This window comes from Molothrus ater, chromosome 2 (assembly GCF_012460135.2).
Source record: "Molothrus ater isolate BHLD 08-10-18 breed brown headed cowbird chromosome 2, BPBGC_Mater_1.1, whole genome shotgun sequence".
NCBI lineage: Eukaryota > Metazoa > Chordata > Aves > Passeriformes > Icteridae > Molothrus > Molothrus ater.
Window position 1 is genome coordinate 25,311,883 of NC_050479.2, and position 20,863 is coordinate 25,332,745.

Genomic DNA, 20,863 nt, shown 5'->3' on the forward strand with positions numbered 1-20,863 from the left:
GGAAGTGAGAGGTATTGTCATTTCAGTTCTTGGGGACATTTTTTTTTTGGTGGAAAAATTGGTTTCTGGTGCTTCTGGACTTAAATTAATGTAGTGTTGTCTTAATTAATTTGCAGGGTCTTATGGTACCTCTGGTCTTGCCTGTGATTTTGCCAGGCAGTAACTGAATGTCATTAAAAAAAGACTCTGATTGCTTTCCTGAGGCCTCTAAACAGTAAAGTATCATTAGTGAAATAAATGATACTTGCAGGACTTGCCCTTTATCTTAGGTTCCCTCATGGATAAAGATGGAAATTAAGACCGCTTTTAATACTCCTCTTGTGAGTAAGCCCTTACATTTTTACCTTCATTCCCTTCTCCCTGCCAAATACGTAGAAAATCCCTTAGGATTTCTTGGGAGAAGAACCAAATTAAGTTCTGAAACCAGATTCTGGGGTTAACAGTGCATTATGTCAAGCATTCTTTTTGCTTTGGAGCAGCTGTCACTCCCATTTGTATTTTCTAGGGCCACATTGAGCTTTTCATGTTCTGAGCATTCAAGGGTGTGAGCAGATTCAAACTTCAGGTGGTAGATATTCATAAACTGGGGAGGACTGGGGGAGGAGGTACTTCTGATCTCAATGCAGAAATAAATTGAGTGTTGTAAATGTTAAAGAGGGGGGAAATGGCATTAATATCGTCCTCTCCCCTTTACTAATTTCCTTTATCAGGTCTCTCACAAAGCTTGAAGCTATTGCAATTGTGACAGGCTGGGAATAGTTACAGTGTTGCAGTTTGGTCTCTAGTTGCAAAAAGCTTTTGTCAGCTCCTTTCCTTGGGGTGCCGAGAAAATGAAGAAAAATGATTGAAAGAAAAAATAATTTTGCTTTTGTTCTGAGAGCCTGAGTATCTTTGGGAATAGTCAAATTGTTAACCTGGCCTCAGGGGCTTCTCAGCAAGAGTGCCGGAAACACCTTTCTTACGTGGAGGTAACTGGCAGCAGTGGCTTCCAGCTCAGCATGTTGGAACAGGAATTACTCCCAAGCTACCAGAGAGTTCAGAAGCTGGCAAGAAGGGGCACAAATGCTTGGGCTTATGGAGCTCTTGTGTGTGTATTTATGGTTTGTATGTTGTCTGTTCCCTGTTGTTTTCTCATTAATTTTTCTAACCCCCTAACTGTGGCCAAAGATGAGAGCAATGGCAGCCTGGATTCAACTAGGGAGTAGCTGGCAGGGGCCTCCTGGCCATCCGCTACTCCTGGGCTCTTTCCCCTCCCTCTGTTAACAAGGTGTGAGTCAGCCCTGGAGAATCTGAGCCTTCCTCACCGTGGGAACTGGGGAGATGCCATAGCTCCCCTGTGCAGGGTCTGAGTAATGCTTCCTGAGCCTCAGACAGGGTGTAGAGATTGCATTGAGCACAGAGTGTGAGGAGCATCTCTGGAACCGCTTTAGGGGATATTATCAGAGAGGGCAGATGAGCTAAAAAGGAGTTAGTGGTGAGTACAAATATTTGACAAAGGGTTAGATGTGTATCTGGTATCTTAAATAATAGAAACATTTGGACAATATGGGTATCAGAGGAAGCTCTAGGGTGGTGTGGGGAGATGTGACATTATTCTGTGCACTAATGTGGTACTTTTCCTAATAAGTGTTCCACAATGTGGAGATTTTTGTGATTTATACAGGTTGTGCTTGAGCCTTACATTGAATGTGAATTATATGTAGTTGGATCAGATGATTTCTCTGTGTGTGATTTTGTGAGCCTGCTGAAAGCATGGTAGTGGTTTGGTTAGCCTAAGATCAGCATTGCACAAGCACTTCTTGCTCCCAGATCTGAGCTCATCTTGGAAGCAGTGGTGATGTGTTTTTTAAGAAGCCATGTCAGAGCTCCTTGCCTTGCTGGAGCTCTGTAGGTCTCCAATTTAGGGGACTTTGTTACAGCACGATTGAGAATTTGATAAACTGCTGTGGTTCATGGAAAGCTGCACAGCAGTAGATGGCTTCTTAGAGATGCTTCCATCTGTGCATCCCTTTTTTAGAGGACATGATAACTTTGGTTGCTTTCCTACATGTAAAATAAGGGACAGAGATGAGAAAATCTGTTGGTTTGGAAAAGTGCTGGTGTCTAAAAGTTGTTCTTGTTTTCTTCCTCTTGCTTCCCAGTAAGGTTGGGTTGTTAAAAAGATAATAAAATATTCAGAAAGTGTATTTCAAATTCTAATGAGGAGGATTGCTGTTCCTCAAAGGAAACGAATGGTTCCCTTCCCACACCCCCCAGTATTTTTTGATATTTAAGTTTTCCATAGAAAAGAGAATACTTAATTTGGAGCTTGCAGCAATCTTTGTACAGCAAAGCATAATTCCAGAAATAACCAGAAGAATGTGCTGCAAGTATTGGGTTTTAAAAATTATTTTTAACAGTTTTCTTGTATGCGGGTACAAGGAACTGAGACCCATTAATGAAAAAATGTTCCTAAGACCTCCACCAGGGACTGAATTTCCATATTTTTTCCCTTCTGAAAGCCATTAGTGCATCCTTAGAATAATTGTAGTGTTGAGTAGTTTATTCTACTTTGAGCCTTCAGTGCTGTTGCTGAATGTCTGTATAGATGGAGGGGACTGTAGAATAGCCACCTGTGTTGTCAGTTCACATCTTACTGTGCGCCTTTTCCTTAGGCAAATATGATATTTGCTAGCTACTGTTCTTGCTATTTTTGCTTTAAAGGCTGTTTTCTCACCCAGTTTTCTCTTTGGGTGGGAAGACATTTAACTGTACTCCCTTCTGAGGAGCATGACCTGCTTTTCCAAACAGGGTCCTAGATACTTGTTGTACCTGAGGGGCTTAGTTCTAGAAGAATGTGGGTGGATATGTATAGTTAAGAAGGAATTCACTGCAGGTGTATCTTTCACAGAAATCTTGCAGAGGAGAGAAAAATGAAAAAGTGATGGCTTATTTCTACCTGAGCCCTAGCAAGTTTTGCCATTGTGATTATCTTGTAGCTGTGTCATGTTACTCTAGTTTTGTTTTCTTTCAAAGGAGCTTGAGCTTCCTGAATATAATGCTGTCTTTTCTTATTCTATGACCAGAGCTGTTTGACAGCTTGCATTGGCCCTGGAGAAATCACTGTATAGTTCAACGGCAGTGAAGTTTGTTGAGGGAGCAGTTGAATGTAGAATAATAAACAAAAATAGGTTAATGGAAAACCATGTTAGTATCTGCCTTTTAAAGGGCAGAATGTTTGACATATCCTGTGAACAATGCCACAGTCTGTGTGATCAAATTCCGTAAGTAGCATCTTGCAGGGTTTTTTTTTCTGGCTTTCATAAAATAAACGATTAATGCTTGCTTATCTGAATGTTAACAGGTTTCTTGAGCTCAAAAATATTTTGTATTTCTGACTTTTATACTGATGGGTGAGATAGCAACTGCTTAATGGAAAAAGGCAAGCCATGGATCTTAGAACCCTTTCTCTATCTGCTAAGAGACCTGCTTGCCTCTAGGATTCAAGGATGGTCATTTTATTACAGAGGCAGCAATGCCAAGCCCAGGAATTTATTTCTATAATAAACTAACCAAAGAAGAAATGAAGCAAACCTGGCAGTCTTACACAGTCTGAGATCCTGCGCTTGTATATTATAAAATCTCTTGAACAAGAGGGATTTGCCCTTAAGGTTCAGAACACTGCATGCAAATTTGTAAAATAAAATTCATAGCACTCAAGATTTAATCAAGATATACAAATGCCTGTGAATGGCTATAATGGAGCTCCAGCCTTGGGGAAAAGTTTGTGAGGGGCGCCACTGTCACTCTGTTAGAGCAGGTATGCTTAGGGGAGCAAGGGAACCTGTCTGTCTTCTTCCCTCACACCCACACCTAACACAGCAGTTCATCTGTTAGGTGATGCTTCTTTCCCCTGAGCCTTGCCCACTTCTTTAGATCATTATGGCTACAATCCTGCTGCCAGTGTGGACTTGGAAAGGTATTCTGCCAGCTGACTCTCAAAGACTTATTTGTATAAGGAAGGTGTAGAGCTGTGCTGCTAATGTGGATGGACTTGGCTGACATTCACTTGTCAGTGAATTAGGAATAAATAGGTTTCTAGTACTGAAGACCTTCATGCCAGTCTTAGGATGATGATACAGAAATTAAATCATCTACCTATCCTTTCAGCCCTTGTTCAGAATATGATCTTTATTTTGTCAGGAACAATATTCCTTAGATTTGCTCCTGGGTTTATTCCAACATAATGCTTTTCTAACCCAGAAGGTGTGCTGCCAAATGCCTTCATGATTCTTAAATGTCATAAACATTTTCCAGAATTTCAATGTTTTAAAGTTACCATTCTTTGCTTATGGACTGCACATTGTGGGGTTTTATTTTGAGGCTGAGATTTTATTGGTATATTTTTCAAAGGGGAAAAGTTGTATCTTTTAATTAAGATGTGTCTACTGTATTCCTTCCCCCCAACTCCCACTCTGATTTCTACTTGTTCACTAAACTATTCTGAATATATTTTAGATATTGCTTACAGCAAAGTGCCGTGTGTCTCTGCAACTTGTCTTGTATGTACAGACCTCTGACGTGTGACTACTTCTCTCTCTCTCTCACACCCTTAATTTCTATCCTTTTTCTCATGTGTAAATATGTGTTTTTAAGACAGGGAGATGCTGTTGCTTGACTTATTTACATTATTTTCATAAGCATGTCTTCTTGTGATACAGAGAATTTTTATGATGGACGGAGTGGCAGGCCTAAACACTGAGACTGTGTTTTGTGTGTTTATCAATCCTTTGTATTCCTATGGAAGAGAAGTCTTTGAATACTACTTTAAGGATGTCTTACAGATAGAATGGTGGAAAAATAGTATTTTTTTTCTGGTATTAACCCAATTCCTTATCTTGTATACCATTTGTGCATAATGTCATGCTAGCTGAGAAGGTGACACAGAGGCAGGAACATATGGCATTGGACAGGGAGGAATGGTAGTATCAGAAACTGTTACAGTTTTATTTAGTAAAAGACAGTCTGAAACACAAATGTGCATGGTAGCTTTTCAAATCCTTACGTGATTCCCTTTTCACTTAAACCTTCCTGCTCTTTCTGTGAGAATTGACTTCTTGTGATTCTGCCTGGTGTGAGCTTGTTGCATCAGCAGTAGCATGATATTGTGCTATCACCTCCTGAATAAAGTGTGTCCAGTGGCTTTCATTAAAGAGAAGAACGAACCTCCTTATTGGGGTACAGGTTCAAAAGCACCTGATACACGATAATTTGAAAAGACTTAGAAGAAAGCTATCAAGTAACAAAAGTGGATACTTAGAAGAAAGCTATCAAGTAACAATAGTGGATTACAAGAGTGTCTTTGTAATGAATGATGTAACAAATAGTGCTAGTATTTTTTTTAATGTGCTAGTATGTTGTTGGGTTTTTTTTGTTCGTTTGTTTGGTTTATTTTTTTTTGCTGCTTGAGGTCTATATTCAGTACTTTCAAGGTAAAAAAAATAATCTAAAAATTTTGAATTAGACCATGAATATTTTAATTCCTGCCAGTTCTTTTGTATTGCCCGATTTGTGGTACTTTGAACACAAACATATAAGACAGTGTGCATATGGAGACTGGCACAATGGATCTATCATGGGTGCACATTCCTTTCTTTGCTGCATGAAGCAAATGTGAAGGAGAGTCTAATGTGTCAGAATACACCCAAAATGTTTCAGACATGTCTTGGTGGTCAGCATGCACAAGGCAAGTTGTAGTGACATAGTAAATATTAACTAGTCCTCCTAGATTAGGCTGGGATTGAGTTAATTTTATTCCTAGAAGCTGGTATAATGCTGAATTTTGGATTTAGAATGAGAATAACGTTAGTAACTCACTGTTTTGTTATTTCTGAGCAGTGCTTACACTAAAGCAAGGACTGTTTAGATTTTTGTGCTGTCCTGCCAGGGAGGAGATTGGTGGATAGGAGGTTGGAAGGGGACCCAGCCAGGACAGCTGATCCCAGCTGACCAGAGGGACATCCCACACCGTGTGGTGTCATGCTCAGCACTCAAACTGGGAGGAGGTGACTGGGGGGTGTCCACCTGCTGCTCCTGACCACTGGCTGGGCCCTGGTCAACAGGTGCTTGTGCATCACATTTTTTCTATATTCCCTTATCATTGTTATTTTCTCTTCCTTTTCTGCCATATTAAACTGCTTTTATCTCAACCTATGAATTTAACCTTTCTTTCCAATTCTGTCCCCGATCCCATTTGTTGGGGGGTGGGCTAGGGGATGAGTGAGTGAATGGCTCAGTGGTGTTTAGCTTCCTGCCAGGTCAAACCACAGCACTAGGATAGATCTGTTCAGAGCAGTTTTGCAAATGAGTTGCTCTGTGCTTTGGGAGAGGCTTCTGTGGAACTGCTTCATTTGTGGTGTTTCTTTGGATCTTGAGAATAAAATGAACCTTCATCTAGCAATTAAAATGTATTGCACTATTAATAGTAAAAACACAGAAGACTTCAGTGTTATGCTCAAATATAGCAGACTTTTCACAAGAGGATTTGGTTGCTTCTTTGATAGAAGAGTTAATCATCTGAGGGAAGGTGTGGTAACTAGGAAAGTTGGGAGAAAAGGGTGGGTAGAGAGAGTTGGAGGGTTTTGAGCACAACTTCAGAGCCTTTAAGGCTTAAAAAGGGAGAAGAGTGTGCTTTGTGATTTATAGGTTGTTCTCCTGACTTGTCAGAGGACTTCTTGCTCTCTGATTCCTTTAGCTCTGTTGTGCCCTCCTTTGTTGTGAAGCACAGTGAGGAGCATCTGCTCATCTGCTGGTTTTCTGAAGGTGGGAGCTGTGGGAAGGGGGGGCTCTTCTGATTAGCCCTGAGCAGGGAGCAAGCAGTGCAGAGGTGGTGGGGATGCCAGGTGTGAAGGCAGCTCTTGGGAGGGGAGCAGGTGAGCTGCTCTGCCCCTCTCAGCAAGGGAACAGCAGGGACAGTAGGAGATGGCATTGGGACAGTGTGGCACCTGCTGTGCTCAGCAGAGAAGTGCATTTCAGAAGTCAGGTCTTGTTTCTGTCAGGACCTGCCTGCCTTTTTACTTCCCAGAGGATGGCTATGGTCTTGTTAGTTGCAGTTGTAGTTTTTATGAGTGCCTTGTGAGGTTGGACTTGGGAGGTCTCAGACTCCCTCCCTACACATACACTTTTTCTCTTGAATAGTTTTGAAGAGATTTTTTAGCTGGCAAGCATACTGAAAATAGAAAAGTAGATAAATCTTGAACTGTACAAGTACAATTGTGTATACTGAACACAGCTACATTGTCATTAGCTGTCAGGTTATTTCCCAATCATGTGTGTGACTGAGGAAAACAAAAACCCCATACAAAATAGGTTATAGTTGGTGGTGTGTTGTGTGAAGAAAACTTGGGTACCTGCAGACCTTAATGCCATAAAATGTTTCCTTAATGTATGCATTCGGACTAAGAAAGTCCTCAGAGCTGAAGTGCATCCTGCAGTGCATGAGATAACAGTGCTCAGTCTCTTCAGGAACCTGGAAAACTTTCTCCTCTTGTGACAATGACTGTATTGCATCATTTTGGCAAGGGAGGAATTCTGGCAGAGCAGTTGCTTTGAACCTTACCTCAGATGAGGACTGTGCAGGAGAGAGTCCGTCCTGGCAAAGCAGGCTGCTGCTTTTGTTTGCCGTCATTTTGCCAGAATATTTTGACTTTTCTTTGAACTTAAGAGTTGACATAAATCATTTCAGTTATCTGTAAATTGTGGAGTAACAAATCTAGGTCTTTTATGAGTTGCTCTGATTTCTTAAGTGCTTCCAGCTTTGCAACTGTTCCTGACTTTGGCTTGCATGTAAATATCCTGGCATGTGTGGGAAAGGTGATATGCATTCTGCAGTGGAGTGTAGTTTTCACAGGCTTGATTTTGAAAGATGGTGTTGAGGACAGGGGAAAAGCACATTGCTCTAATTAAAAGGAAAAGAAATATTAGAATATGGTGATTTCTCCATTTCCTTAAGGGGAGTTATCTTATTGTGCTCAGCTGAATACACAAATGGCTCTAGCACTTGCATGTTTCAGCTTGAGCCCTCTATTTCTCTCTAGTTAACTGTGTTTAGATGTTTCATCAGATATTGGGCTGGTCCTGTCAGTATTACTGAGAGCTGGAGTTTGTGTGAAGAGCAGCATGGTTTTTTAACACTTCTAGCTTTTCCCAGGTCTTTCTGTTTTTCAGGAAATACTGAAAAATTCTAGGTCATGGGGAAAATTGTAGTACTGAAAACCTTGGACACTTTTTACTGAATAAAAGCTGCCTTCAGCTGTGTGCCTCTTCCTCTGGGATGAAGCCAGCAGGATCCAGCTGGTTGGGTAACCTGGGGGCAGGTGAGGAGGGAGATTCAGCTGTGTGGGAAAATGATGTGGTGTTTTCAGTAGGTGGCAGTCCTTCTCTGAGTCAGTCCAGGGCCAGTGGTCAGCCTGGTGACAGGGAGAGGCAGGCACAGAGGGAAAAAGAGGGAGCAAAGTGTTTCTGTCAGTGCCATCTTGTGGGCCAAGTGTAAATGCACGGGCCTGAGCACTGGTGCCTTGGAAAGAAGAGGGGTTTTCCTTCTTGTGCAGGGCTGTCTGCTTGAGCGCTGTCCTGAGGTGGCTCTGCCCTGCTGGCAGCTTTTGCTGGGAGCCTGTGTTGTGTCTTTACTTTTGGGACCAACAGGGAGAGGGTGAAGCATTCTTGGGGTACCCTTTGCCTTCTTCAGCCCTGGGCTAGAGGTTCATGTTTAGTAGATGAAACCCTGATTAATTCTTTTTTCCCAAACTTCAGTTGAAGTAATAGACTTCTTCCAGTTTTTTGACTGTTGTTGGCCACACTTCTTTGAATGGAGTGTTTAGAAACTGTTAAGTAGCAGTTGCCTTTGAGTCCAGTTTACAAATAAAACATTAAATACTGAGCCAAGCTCCTTTGATACAAATCTTCAATGCTGCTTCCTTCAGCAGCCCTATAAAAGGTAGTGGTGCAGCTGCCTTAGGCTGTGAAATGATAAAGGAAAAACTAGAGGTGAGGGAACCCAAAAACAAATACATGCTATTACTAGCTGATGTAAGGGCATCTTCACACATCCTCTCCTGCTAGTGCTGAGTGATTTTTTAATATCTAGATTAAAAAAAAATATTCCCATGCTCTCCACTCTTATTTTCTGTCCCCTACCCTGACATGTTTTTCTTGAGGAGGATAGAAGACTTATCAGAGAGAGGACTAGTGATGTTTAGTGAGAATATGGTGATAATGTGCTTAATAATTTTTGCCAGATATATACTTGTTAAATAACTTGCAGAATTCCTGCCTGATCAAGTCTTCTCCATGTGATGTCCACTCTTGCTTCACAGCAATCCCTAGGTTGTTTTGCATGATGTTTTTAGGAGAGTGTTGGCTGGAAATGCCAGCAAAAGCAGTTCTCCTAGGCAAGTACTGCTGAAAACTGAACCACTGCTCTAGCTTTAATTAAATTATCTCTCATTTCCTCCCCCTCCCCCCTTCTTTAAGTTCCCTTTTGAAAAATTTCAAGAATGGGTACTCTGGATATGTTTTCTTGTTGCCCACCTGCCTGGCAGTGACTGAGCATGGCAAAGAAGGGCACAAGTGTGTCAGCAAGTGTGTATTGTCTGTGTATTATTTTTACATCATCTAGATGAGTTTACATTGTGTTTCATGATTATTTCTAAAGAAATTGGAGTAGAAATACATTTTGCTTTGTTTTTAGATGATCTGACAGATTCCCAGTAAATTGTTCATTGCTTCCCTGCCAGTATGTGTATTAGACTTTTCTTCCAGTTGTGACTGGCCCTCAGAACTGGATCAGTTGAGTGGTTGGCACAGAGGACTCAGTGGAGAAGGGAGGAGTCTGGGATGTCCTCTTTTGACAGCAGCAACCCAATCTCAAATAAATAGACCTTTACATACTTTTTAACTGGAGCAGCCTATTCTTCAAGTGTTTTGAGGTTCATTCAGTCAGTACAAAGCAAAGAGAGTGGGAGAGGGAGTGGAATTTATCACACCCCCCCACGTGTTCACTTAATTAATGAATAGAAATGAGGTAAGAAAAAGACAGTTCTGAAGTCTTAAGTCTCTTAGCAGAAAGTGCCTGGAAGCATTTGATTTTAAATCATCAGGCACAAAGATTCCTACTTGTTAAATTAACTGGCTTTCTGTTCAAAACACATTGAAATGCCTTTTATTTTTTTTGCATGTTCTATATGTTTATTAGTGTCATAGAGCGCCCTCAAAATGTGCACTTTAGGCAACTACCGTGTTTTGTCTAAAAGCAAGCCTCTGCAGAAATCATGGTATAGTTCATCATAGCCTTTGTTGATAAAGCATTTAAATCATGTATATTAAAGCATTTAAGTGTGTGGAGATAGGGTAATTGTTCACTTTTTTTTTCTCTAAAGATTGATGCCAAAGGTTTAGGAAAGTGTTTGAATTACAAACATGGAACAGGATGTAAATCTATACTAATCTAATCATTATTTGAATAGGCCATTTAAATCCATCCACCCTGTGGGCTTGTGAGCAGCATAAAGTAAATTACAAGAAAATGCATTTTCACACCCTTTGCCTTAGGCTAGTTCTTCATCCTGATGTCACATGAACATTTTGCAAAAGATAAATTTCATGGATAAATGCAGCTAAAGTTATTTTCTGTACTTGGCAGTAAAACTGAAAGAGAATTCTTCATTGTTAAAATACAAAGTTGTAGTAATTACCTGACTTTGATATTGTAAACTGCTGATAGTTAAATTGACCACATCTACGTATTATTTATGGCCTAAGTTAATTAGTTGGCTTGGAGGGCTCAGCAGTTTTGAGGATGCCAGTCAGCTAGTTGTTTCCTGCCTGTACTTGCTTGTTAAGATGGCTTATCTCTTAATTTTTTTTGGTTAATATTTCTTGCTAGAGGTATTTCAAATGTCACTATAGCATTCAAAACTAAGGGAATTAGTGTCATTTTATTTATAGCTGTTGTCAGCAAATGCAGACAACATTTATGTGCCTTTAGAGCACTCAAAAAAATCTCAGGTCTTGGGAAAGTACACTTTGGGACAGAAGTGAGAGACTGTTGTAACTTAGAATGCTGCACTTTGTTGTTTTCAATTGACACACTCAAAACACTGTAATTTGGTGTTGTTTTGCACAGGTGTAAATAAATCAGCTTTTGTATTGGTCTAGTTTAAAATAGGTAAGTGGAATACTTATCTTTGTATTGTAAAAGCATTGCAAGACTGGAACAACTGTAGGCTTAACTTTTGCACATCACACTACCCTCAATTCCATTTCTGATGTGGATGTTGCTTTTTGGGTTTGGCATAGCAATTTCTTAAGTGTTATTGGGCTCCCTCTGTATGTGCATTTTGTTAAACAGGTAATTGCTCATTTTTTTTCTAGGAACCTTGCCTGGTTCCAGCTGGAAAGCTGTTCATTGCTCTTCCTTTATCCATTGGATGGTCTCAGACTTGGATTTAAGTATGAGTTTGGAGGCAGAATTAGTAGGTGCTGTAGGAATGTAGTGCTTTCCACAGTATTTTGTTGTTGTTGTTGTTTGGTTTCTGAAGGAGTGGTATTACCCTTGTTTCATGGTGCTTGAGCTGCAGCCTTGGGTGTCTCTGGTTTGACACAGCTCCTCTGGGCCTCAGCTGGAGCTGTGAGTGCAGAGCAGGCTGAAGCCAGGCTGTGCTCCTAGGGGTAGATAAACCCTTGTGGCAGTAGAGCAGCAGTGACACATGCCATCACTTACCTGTTTCTTGCCCATCCATTGTCTGGCATGGATGCTTGGCAGGCTCCAAGGTGAGATGGTGCAGGAAGTCAGCTGGTAGAAATAACCCTGCTAACCTGCTTGCTTTCCTACCAAATTGACCTTGTGGAGGTCAAGAAGGAGCTGGGGCTGGCACAAAATGTGAGGATAGATTATTGTGCAGTGAATATGTAGATCATCTTTAGGTGATCCTAGACTTCAAAAAAAGCAGGGAGAAAGAAAGTTCTCTGTGGCAGCTTGGTGATGTGTGGGAGATGTGTGTCTCTGTGTCTCCATCTCAGCCTCTGCACCTGAGCTGTCAGCTTATCTGCCAGTGGTGCTAAGCTCAGGTTTCTGCTTTGTGTTGAGCTGGGCATGTTCTCAACTGCTGTGTTTTCTAAGTGTTGATAGCAGAGAGATGATATGACTTGGCTTCTACACCAAGTTCTTAGTAACTGTTTGTTTCTCCTCTCCCATTCTTTCTTGTTGGCTCTGTTTTCCACTTGTGTTTTGAGTTCTAATCTTCCTTTCTGCAGTGTTTTCCTAGGTGACTTGCCTCTGTTTCCTCATTCCTGTCATTCCTAGCTTAGCAATCAGCTGTCTAACCCTGATTTCTGATGTTTCCAAGGTCAGTGCTGTTTCTGGCCAAAGAGACAAGTATTTTTCTGTCTGTTGCAACTGCTTACTGTAGACTCTGTGATGCCGGTCAGGTGCTTGAATCGCTGAGAACTATTCCAGGAAAAAAACTGGATTGATTTACTTTTTAGCCAATTCAGTTTGTTACAGCAAAGGGGGGCCTGATGGGCTCAAAAACTAGTGGGAAAGGGAGAGTGCAACTTTGTAGCTGAGTGTGTAGTTAAAGCAAGTGGGTTTAGCAGAGGCTGCAGGTGTCTGTAACACTATCCTTTCCTCCCCGTGGCTTCAGCTCTGTCTCATGGATCCCAGCTAAAGTTAGTTATGGAGAGGCTTCCTGTTATGGTCAACAACAGAAGCCTCTCCAGAGGATAACCTGTGGTGGGTGGGATCAAGTCTTTAGGGATGCAAAAGAAGATGGCATTGACCCAGACAGCTGAAAAATACTGTCCTAAATTTAGGTAAAACTTATTACTGGCAGTGTCATTCTTTGTCTGGCAAGCTCCCCCTCCTCATTTCTGGGTGTGGCTTTTGTTTTACATGGTTTGAATTGGGCAGTTGCTTTTTCTTGGAGGTAAAACTTGTCAGACCTCTACTTGTGCCCTGTGAGAGACTTTGACTGGCTTGAACTGGGGGAATGCACTGCCATGCTCAGCCCTTCAGATAGGGTCTTACTTGTTTTACTTCACTACTGAAAGTGCTGAAGCTGGATAGAGTTCTATCTAATTGCTGTAATTGCTCTCAAGTTTAGTCTGTTCTTGGTAGTAGTTAAGGCAGGTCTCATCAAGGAGTGTCCTCACTACCTACTGAATACTAATAGTTTCACTAGATAAATGACCCAAGGGAAATAATTATATTTTCATGGCAGTGTCTACCCTCAGGTAACTGTGATGGTGCTTGAAGTGAGATATACTGAGGTTTGTTTGAAATAATTCTGGTTTTAATATTACAGACACTTTTTTATCTTTGTGCATTTTTTTTTCTTCTGTAGAATAGGGAGGCTTTGTGGTCCAGAAGAGGAAGCCTTGGGTGCCCTTCTTGTGAGTTAATGAAGGATGTGAAATCACAGCATGAAACTCTCTCCTCCTTTGTTTTCCTGCCTTTTAAAAAGTCTCTCTGAGGGAATTTATGCAAGCAGATGCAGCCTTCCCACAGGCAGTGAGCTGTGGCTTGTTTGACATTCAGAGAACTTGCACTCAAGCAACTTGGAGAAAGCATGGCTGCTCACCTGCTCTCATGGCTGGAAGAGTTTTTGACAGAATACCTTGGCCATTAGTTGGGGTGGCAGGTGGTACTGGGAAGGATATACTCTTGTGTTGGAAGACCCAGTGGCTTCTAGTACTTGGAAATTAAATTGTTCAGAAAGCACTAGAATCATGGAGTTTAGGGGGGTGAATTGCCATGAAGCAGGACTTGAATTGCTTTGGTAAAATCCAAGTATTGCATTGTGGCTTAACTCCATTTTAAAAGGTGGCATCAAGTTTGGGATTATGGTTTGAATGCCTGTCTGAAAGGAAGTCCTTGTAAAAGGCAGTGTGCAAACCAGTGCTGCAAGCTTTGAGCACAGTCTTCATGGGTGGATGGGATATTTATTGTTGGGGTACACTAAAACTAATGATGTTGCAGGGCACAAATATGAGGAGTATGTACTGTACCTGTACAGTGTATGTGTATTGTTGTATCAGGTGTGTTGTATTGAGCAACAGTCCAATCAGTGCAAAATAAGGCAGGCTCTTCTAGAAGCCTGGCCAAGGCTTGGCAAAGCAAATTCTACCTGGCAGATTGATAGTACAGAACAAGCATATTCAGTCAGTGCTTAACAAATGAGAAGTACTTTTAATGGATACTTTGTGTCAGATTTTTTAAAAGTGTATGTTTATTTCCAGAGCTACTGTTACTAAATAGAGGTTAAAAAGAGTGTTCTCTTGCTACTGATCACTAGGAGTTGTGATCTCTTGGAAAACTTCAATTTTGTCCTAACTTGTGCTTTGTTTGCTTTGCATTGTTTCTTGCAGTGTATTTGAAAGAGTTTCTCACCCACATAAGAAGATTCTTTTTGATGTTTGTTTTGTTTTTTGGAACACAAGTCACTTTCTTGATGATGTCATCCATAAAGATAAGTTGCTGGCAATACCATTTTGAGATAACTGCTGAAGATTTTTAAGCAGTTCCACTTTGTTGGAATCATGTCTTTGCATTTCTTAATGCTTCTGGAGCATCCAGTTGGAAAGATTTGTTTACCTTTTAACCTGTTTCTAGAATGGCACATTGTACTCCATTATCACACAGGATGTGATGCTTCCTTTTGCCACACACAGCACCTTTGAGGGGGCTCCTCTGAGACTGGATCTTTGTCATCACAACCCTAGTTACTGCTTTTAATGAGCAACTTTTTGCTTTTCTATTTCATTGCATTGGCATATTCTGTGTTAATAAATCAGAATATTTTGCAGTCTGCATGTCTTGTAGAAGTTAGATTTCCAGTGCTGCATGACTCTGGAAATAACTGGATCTCTGCTTTGGTGTCACAGCTAAGAGGCTGACATCTTGAGACTGATATTAGTCACATTAGTGATCTCACTAAGAATTGTACATGGGCTTTTTGGGGAGTGTAATGGAAATAATAATCTAAAAATGGTTTATATATGCTCTTAGTTTGGCTTTTTCTGAGACTTGTGCTAAATGCCAGTGTTACAGCCGTTTATGGCTTTACAGTGATGAATTGTGTTTCTGAGGATGGTGTAGATCCATGAGCTTTGGTTGGTATCCTTTCATCTGAAAGTATTATGTAAATCATAGTTTCAGTTTTAAATGCTTCCCTGTAAGGGTTTCAGTTGTACTTGAAGCCTCATTGTTAACTCAGCAAACTTGACTTTGCATATTAGAAAATTGTGAGCCTCCCACAGAAGTCCCATTAGTATAAACTTCAGCTGCACAGTATCAAGTGTGAAGATGGGTCAGTATAATAATCCATGACTTGTTTCTTCTAGACTAAGGCTAACTTTTTTGTGGTATTTAAATAGCAAAGATTAAGTGGGGATAAAACTCTCATGTGTTAATGTATCACATGAAATTTTTTAACAAAATGCTACTTCTGTGCCATAACTTTAACATATTGCTGTAGTGATATTTGGAGCTGTTTCTTCTTGCTAATCTCCTTGCTGTTATTTAAGGTTAGACATGATTGCTAGCTAATTTTGAAGTGGTGCAAACTTATGTTGGTGTTTAGGGGGTGCATTTAGTGGTATTAGCATTACAGTGTTTGCCCCTTTTGGTGGTGAGCAAGGTTTGCTGCACATCTTTTGCTGTGGCTATGGACTGCTAGTGTGAAATCAGGTAATCCCAATAGTCCACAGTCTTAGACACAGCCCTGCCACTTTCTGTGACTCACCCCATGATTCTGTGATCTGTGACCAGGTCCCACAGTGGAGAGGTGTGGGGGGCACACCTGTGGAGGCAGCACTGGCCATTGGAGTAACAGGGTGCAGTCAGGCTGAGCTAGCTACAGTGTTCTCTCAGTCTTCTCAGGGGTAACTGCTTTCAGAATATTTCTATGTCTTCTAATATTAATTGGACAATTTAATTGCTTGGCTCAACTTTTAAATCCTGTAATAATTGTGAAACAAAATTTGATGCATGGTTTTGAGAATTTGGGAAATAAATGCTAATTACTGTTACTCAAGCACTGTTTTACAGAAGATTTTTGTCATAACTACACTAGCATAAAAAACTTTTTACTTAGCTTGGTTTTGGACATTAAAAATGTAGAAATAGTCTTACTGCCTTCAATGACCTAAAGATAACTATGCAAGTTCACATCAAAGGCTAGCTTACCTTATCTTGTGAGATGCAGGTCTGTAGTAGTTGCCTGGAAGAAATGGTAAAAATCCCAGACAAGCTAGTAAAAATAGAGCATGATGCCTGCTGTTAAATCTTTCCAGCTTCTGACAGTCCATAGCTGAGGAGCTTCTTGTGGAGTCACAGATGTATCTCTATATATTTAACAGCTCAGTGGAACTCCTTCTGTAGCTTATTTAAATAGCTTTCTAATGCTACTTTGAGCTCTCTTTACCTTCACAGCATCCTATGGCAGTAAATCCTATGTCTATTATTATTTTATAATAATTTCCTTTTGCTTCTTCAGCTGGTGGCAGTGGGTGCCTTTGTTTTTGTGTTGGAGATCTCCATGCTTTATGTGAGTTCACATGGCATTAAGGCACTGCACTACATCCTATCTCTTTCCAAGATGAACACATTTTGTTCACTTTTTCCTCATGTGAATACCGTTATATTAATTTAGTTGGTTTAAACAGTTTGCATCTCTGTACCCCTTTTTGTTTTGTAGTATCACAGTGGACCACAGCTGTATTTAGGTACAGAAATAGTAAAAAAGTCAGTTTGTTGCCTCTAACTTACCAGTATTGTTTTTCTTGGACTCCATGATTTGGCTAATTAATGACCTGAGGTTGCTGTCTTAGTGTCATCTTTTACCTGTCAGTGTAAATAGCTAATTGAGAACTCATTTCTGTACAGGTATAATGATGGAGCTTGGGGTTTTTTTTCCCTATTATTTTGCCTTGGGGTAGATTTTGCATTTGTTGGCACTGGATTTTGTCCCTCACTTTAATGTTTGGCTGTTTATGACATTGTATGGTGGCTGTTCTGTGAGTTCAAGTTCTGATTAATTCAAATAATTTCATATGCTCATTAAAGTTCTCTCTCCTTGCCTTGTGTGAAATTGCAGGTACATTGTGTTGAGTAATGTGGCTCCCAAGTTAGATCACTATTGGTCACTTTTGGTACTCCCTTCATGGTCAAACGCAATTGATGGTATACTGTTATTTGTTTCTTCTGTTGCATTTCTGAATCTTCAAGAGGAGTTTCCTAGCTCAAATGACCTTGTTTAAAATAAAACCAGTCCTTGTTGTGTTATCTTTTCAAAGGATATTCAGATATGGTGTATTATCTGAACTGCCCTATGTTTGGCTAATTGCTTTAAGATGTATAGAAGCATTTTGGAAAGGCTCCTTCCCTCTACCAAGGCAATGTTAATTCTTTTCTATTTCCCTATTTATGCCAACCTCACCAATTCTGTTTTCTTTTTTCTGTTACAACTTTTAATAATTTACCAAGCTTAGGCATTTGCTTTACTGGTCTATAGATCTCTGGACCTCTTCCCTTCTTTCCTTCCTTGATCTTTAAATGCTTGGTTCATGTTTTCTGCCTTCCATTCCTCTGCTGCTGAGGCTGTGCCAAGTATTATGTTGCTCCCTGTAGTTAAAATTTCAATTTAGTGTCTGAGTTCTTTTACTGACAGGTGTCATGGAGTCCTGGCAAATCACAAAGATGCTGTGCTTGGTCACTCACTATTCTGTGAATTCTAGCATCAAGATGAATTATATTTACAGCAGTGCCTGGGAGAAATGCTGTATTTAAAGGAAATGGAATAGTCTGCCATTTCAAGACTTAACAGAACTTGTTACAAGAAAATGAAGGAATAGAGTCCATGTGAGGTGCAGATAAATTGAGTCTTCTGTCAACAGAAGAGATGAATATGTGAGATCAATAGGTTCTCAGTAACAGGCAGCATGGAGAAAGTGGAAAGGTTATTTTCTATTTCTCTTTGCAGAGGAGCTAAGGGTTACTCAAAAAAACCCAAGCAATTGGCAAGGTCATAACAAATGAATGGAAGTGATTCTTCACCTTGTAACTAAGTTGTGCAAATGATTTCTGTGGTTTTTGTAGAAGTTGAAATTGCATTATTTATGAAGTGACTATAGAAATCTAAAAAATCCATTTAAGACCTTTAGATGCAGATAGTCCCTGAGACAGATGGTTGGAAAAAACCTCGATGAAGTATTACTATATCATATTTGCCTTTCTCTATTCTTCCTTATTGGCAAATCTGAGATGCAGCTTTTGGGCCTGAATAGGCTGTCACTGATTTTTCTTCAGTGCTTGTCCTGGTTCCACAGATGGCCTCGCTAGCTGCTGTTCGGAGGAGTGCATGCCCTCTGCTGGAGATCCTTGCTGTCGAGGAGCAGCACTTAAATTACCAAAAGGGCTCACACCAAAGTCATCTTTGCCAGTCCCTGAACTGCTGTAACTTGTAAAAGGACAAGGTAGCTTACCTGAGTATTGCAACAGATTCCAAGCTCTAGTGCCTGTGGACAGACACATTCCTGACCATACAGGGCATCAACCACCACGGGCCTGGACTCCTCAGCATTGGGTGCCTGCATTCAGGTGGTCATTCAGGTGATAGGATGAGGATGTCTCTGTATGGTTGCCATTGATCTGATGGTGGCTGAGGCTTGCTGTGTTCAGTGGATGGCTATAGGAAACCCAGGATGTGCTTTCTGGGTCAGGGCCCAGGCAGCACTGGTGAGGCAGTGTGTGTTGCCAGTGAGAGGCTGGAGTGGGGACTCTGTTCTATGAAGGCTGGAGTGGGAGTGGTTGTGTTTTGGAAAGGGCATTGAAGTTAAGGCATCTGCAGTGGGCGAGGTGACGAGGCTGGGAGAACCCTGGACTGTGGAGATGAGACTGTTAAGAAGGAATTAGGATAAACTGTTGGGCCTGACTGCTCACAGTGTCACCTCTAGCTGCCCTTGTCAGCTTGGCTACCCAAGCCCATCATGTAGTGTATCACCTGATGAATCAGAGCTATTAAATTCTTGCAATAGCTAATTTCTTAAAGGAAGTTATCTTTATTTCTTTCCAATTGAATTCCCTGACATTACTATGAATAAGTAGAATTGGTGTGGATTGAATTTTTGTGGTTGCTTGTAACCTGCTAGAGGGCAACTTTTATTAGTTTGAAATGTGGAAATTCTTATAAATATTCCCATAAATATGAAGTTTGAATTTCTTTTTGAATTTCTTACAGAAACTTACTACTGAATGATGCTGGATGATTTGCTGTGGCTGGACTGTAGCTAAGTGTTTGGGTTTGGTTGTGATGTTTTTTTTTTTTGTGGGTTTTTTTTGGGGGGGGGTTTTTTTTGTTTTTTTTTTTTTTTTCCCCTGGCAGATGGGATATATGGGATATTTCTCTCCCATGCATTTGCTCAGGTGCTGGTCTTGTCTGATGCTGGACTGGTTTAGCTCATGACATTTGCAGCAAGCTTTCTACTTGCTGGATTAGTTTTCTGTGAGTTCACTTTAATGCCTCCCCTGAGTGAAAAGCATATAAAGTGGTGTGAGAGAAGGTCTGGGAGATTTTGCTCCTGAAATCTTGCACTGATCTGTGGGCTTGCAGATCCAGAGCAGGAATGGTTTTACCTAGACGTGTGCTGCATGTCTCTCCCTGAGGTGTCTGCTGGTCCTTCAGAGATGACTTGTCTGCTGGCCTGGCAGCTGCTGGATGCCCTCACCTTACAGGCTGTTGCATAAATTGGCTTCAGTTTCAGTTTCCTCTCTTCCTTGGCCAAAGACACTGGGCCCCAGGGGTGCCCAGGCAGCTCCACCAGCCCTGCCCCAGCAGGAGGGGCTGGTCACTGCAGCAGATGGTGGTGAGGCTTGTCTCTGCTCCCTGGATAAAGTCCTGTGCCTGCTCCTTCAAAGTGGGTGTTAATAAATGGTGAAGGATGCTGGATCACATTGTTGCAGGTACCTGTGAGAGAGGGAGAGATCCAGCCCTCGGCCCCTTTTTAAAGATAATTTGTTCTGGCTGGAGTCATAATGGTAACCTAGGGAGGGAAAAGGATGTGCTGGGGAGGAGCTGTAGTTCAGGGATTTGCCTACAGCTCTGTGTTCTTCAATCAATTTTTAAAAGGGAAGTATTGAAATTAATTTACTGTAGTTGAAACCTGAAGTGTTGGTTTTGGGGCTTGTTCGTTTCTGCTAACTGCTTGAGAATTACTTCTTTTCCATTTTGTGATTCTAAATTAAATGAAAGTTTCAACAAGCTATATGAAAATTGAGTCAGCCTTTTTTCTTAATTTTTGGCACTTTCCACAGTGTATTAACGAAGCAATTGAGATTTTTGATTAAATCCCTTCTTACCAGAAGGGTGTAACATGTTTTTTTCTTTATTTTCCCTTTAATTCTTGCATTTCTTTGTTATCTTTATTCCCCTCTCCCACTTTTTTTTACCTGTGTTTAATCATACTTAGTCAAATTCTGACTGTTACCAGAATATCAATTCCCCCTCAGTCTTTTTTCTTTGGCTACTAGTACATACTTAATGTTAAGGATTTTCCTGTTTCTTTTGTTAACATGTTTATTTTAAAAAAGTATGTGTGCACACAGCAAAAAGAGACTCCCCAGCTGATAAGCAGTGGGGGGAAATAAGCACACTTGAGGTCAGTGGGTCTGTGCTTCTGGCTCGTGCTCCGTCCGTGGTTCATTCTCCATTGATGCTGAATCCCTGCATCATCTGATCACTTGGCTGCACACATTTGTTCCAGATGAAATGTGAGCATGTGATGGCATTTAAACTGTGGTTGAAGCACGTGGTAGTGTAGTAAAACAGCC

General features: G+C 40.9%; 1 protein-coding gene across 5 annotated transcripts in view; it reads left to right on the forward strand.

The window, feature by feature from the left end:
* ARHGEF7 (Rho guanine nucleotide exchange factor 7) overlaps positions 1 to 20,863 on the forward strand; it is a 116,530-nt gene that overhangs the window by 16,004 nt on the left and 79,663 nt on the right. The window lies entirely within an intron of this gene.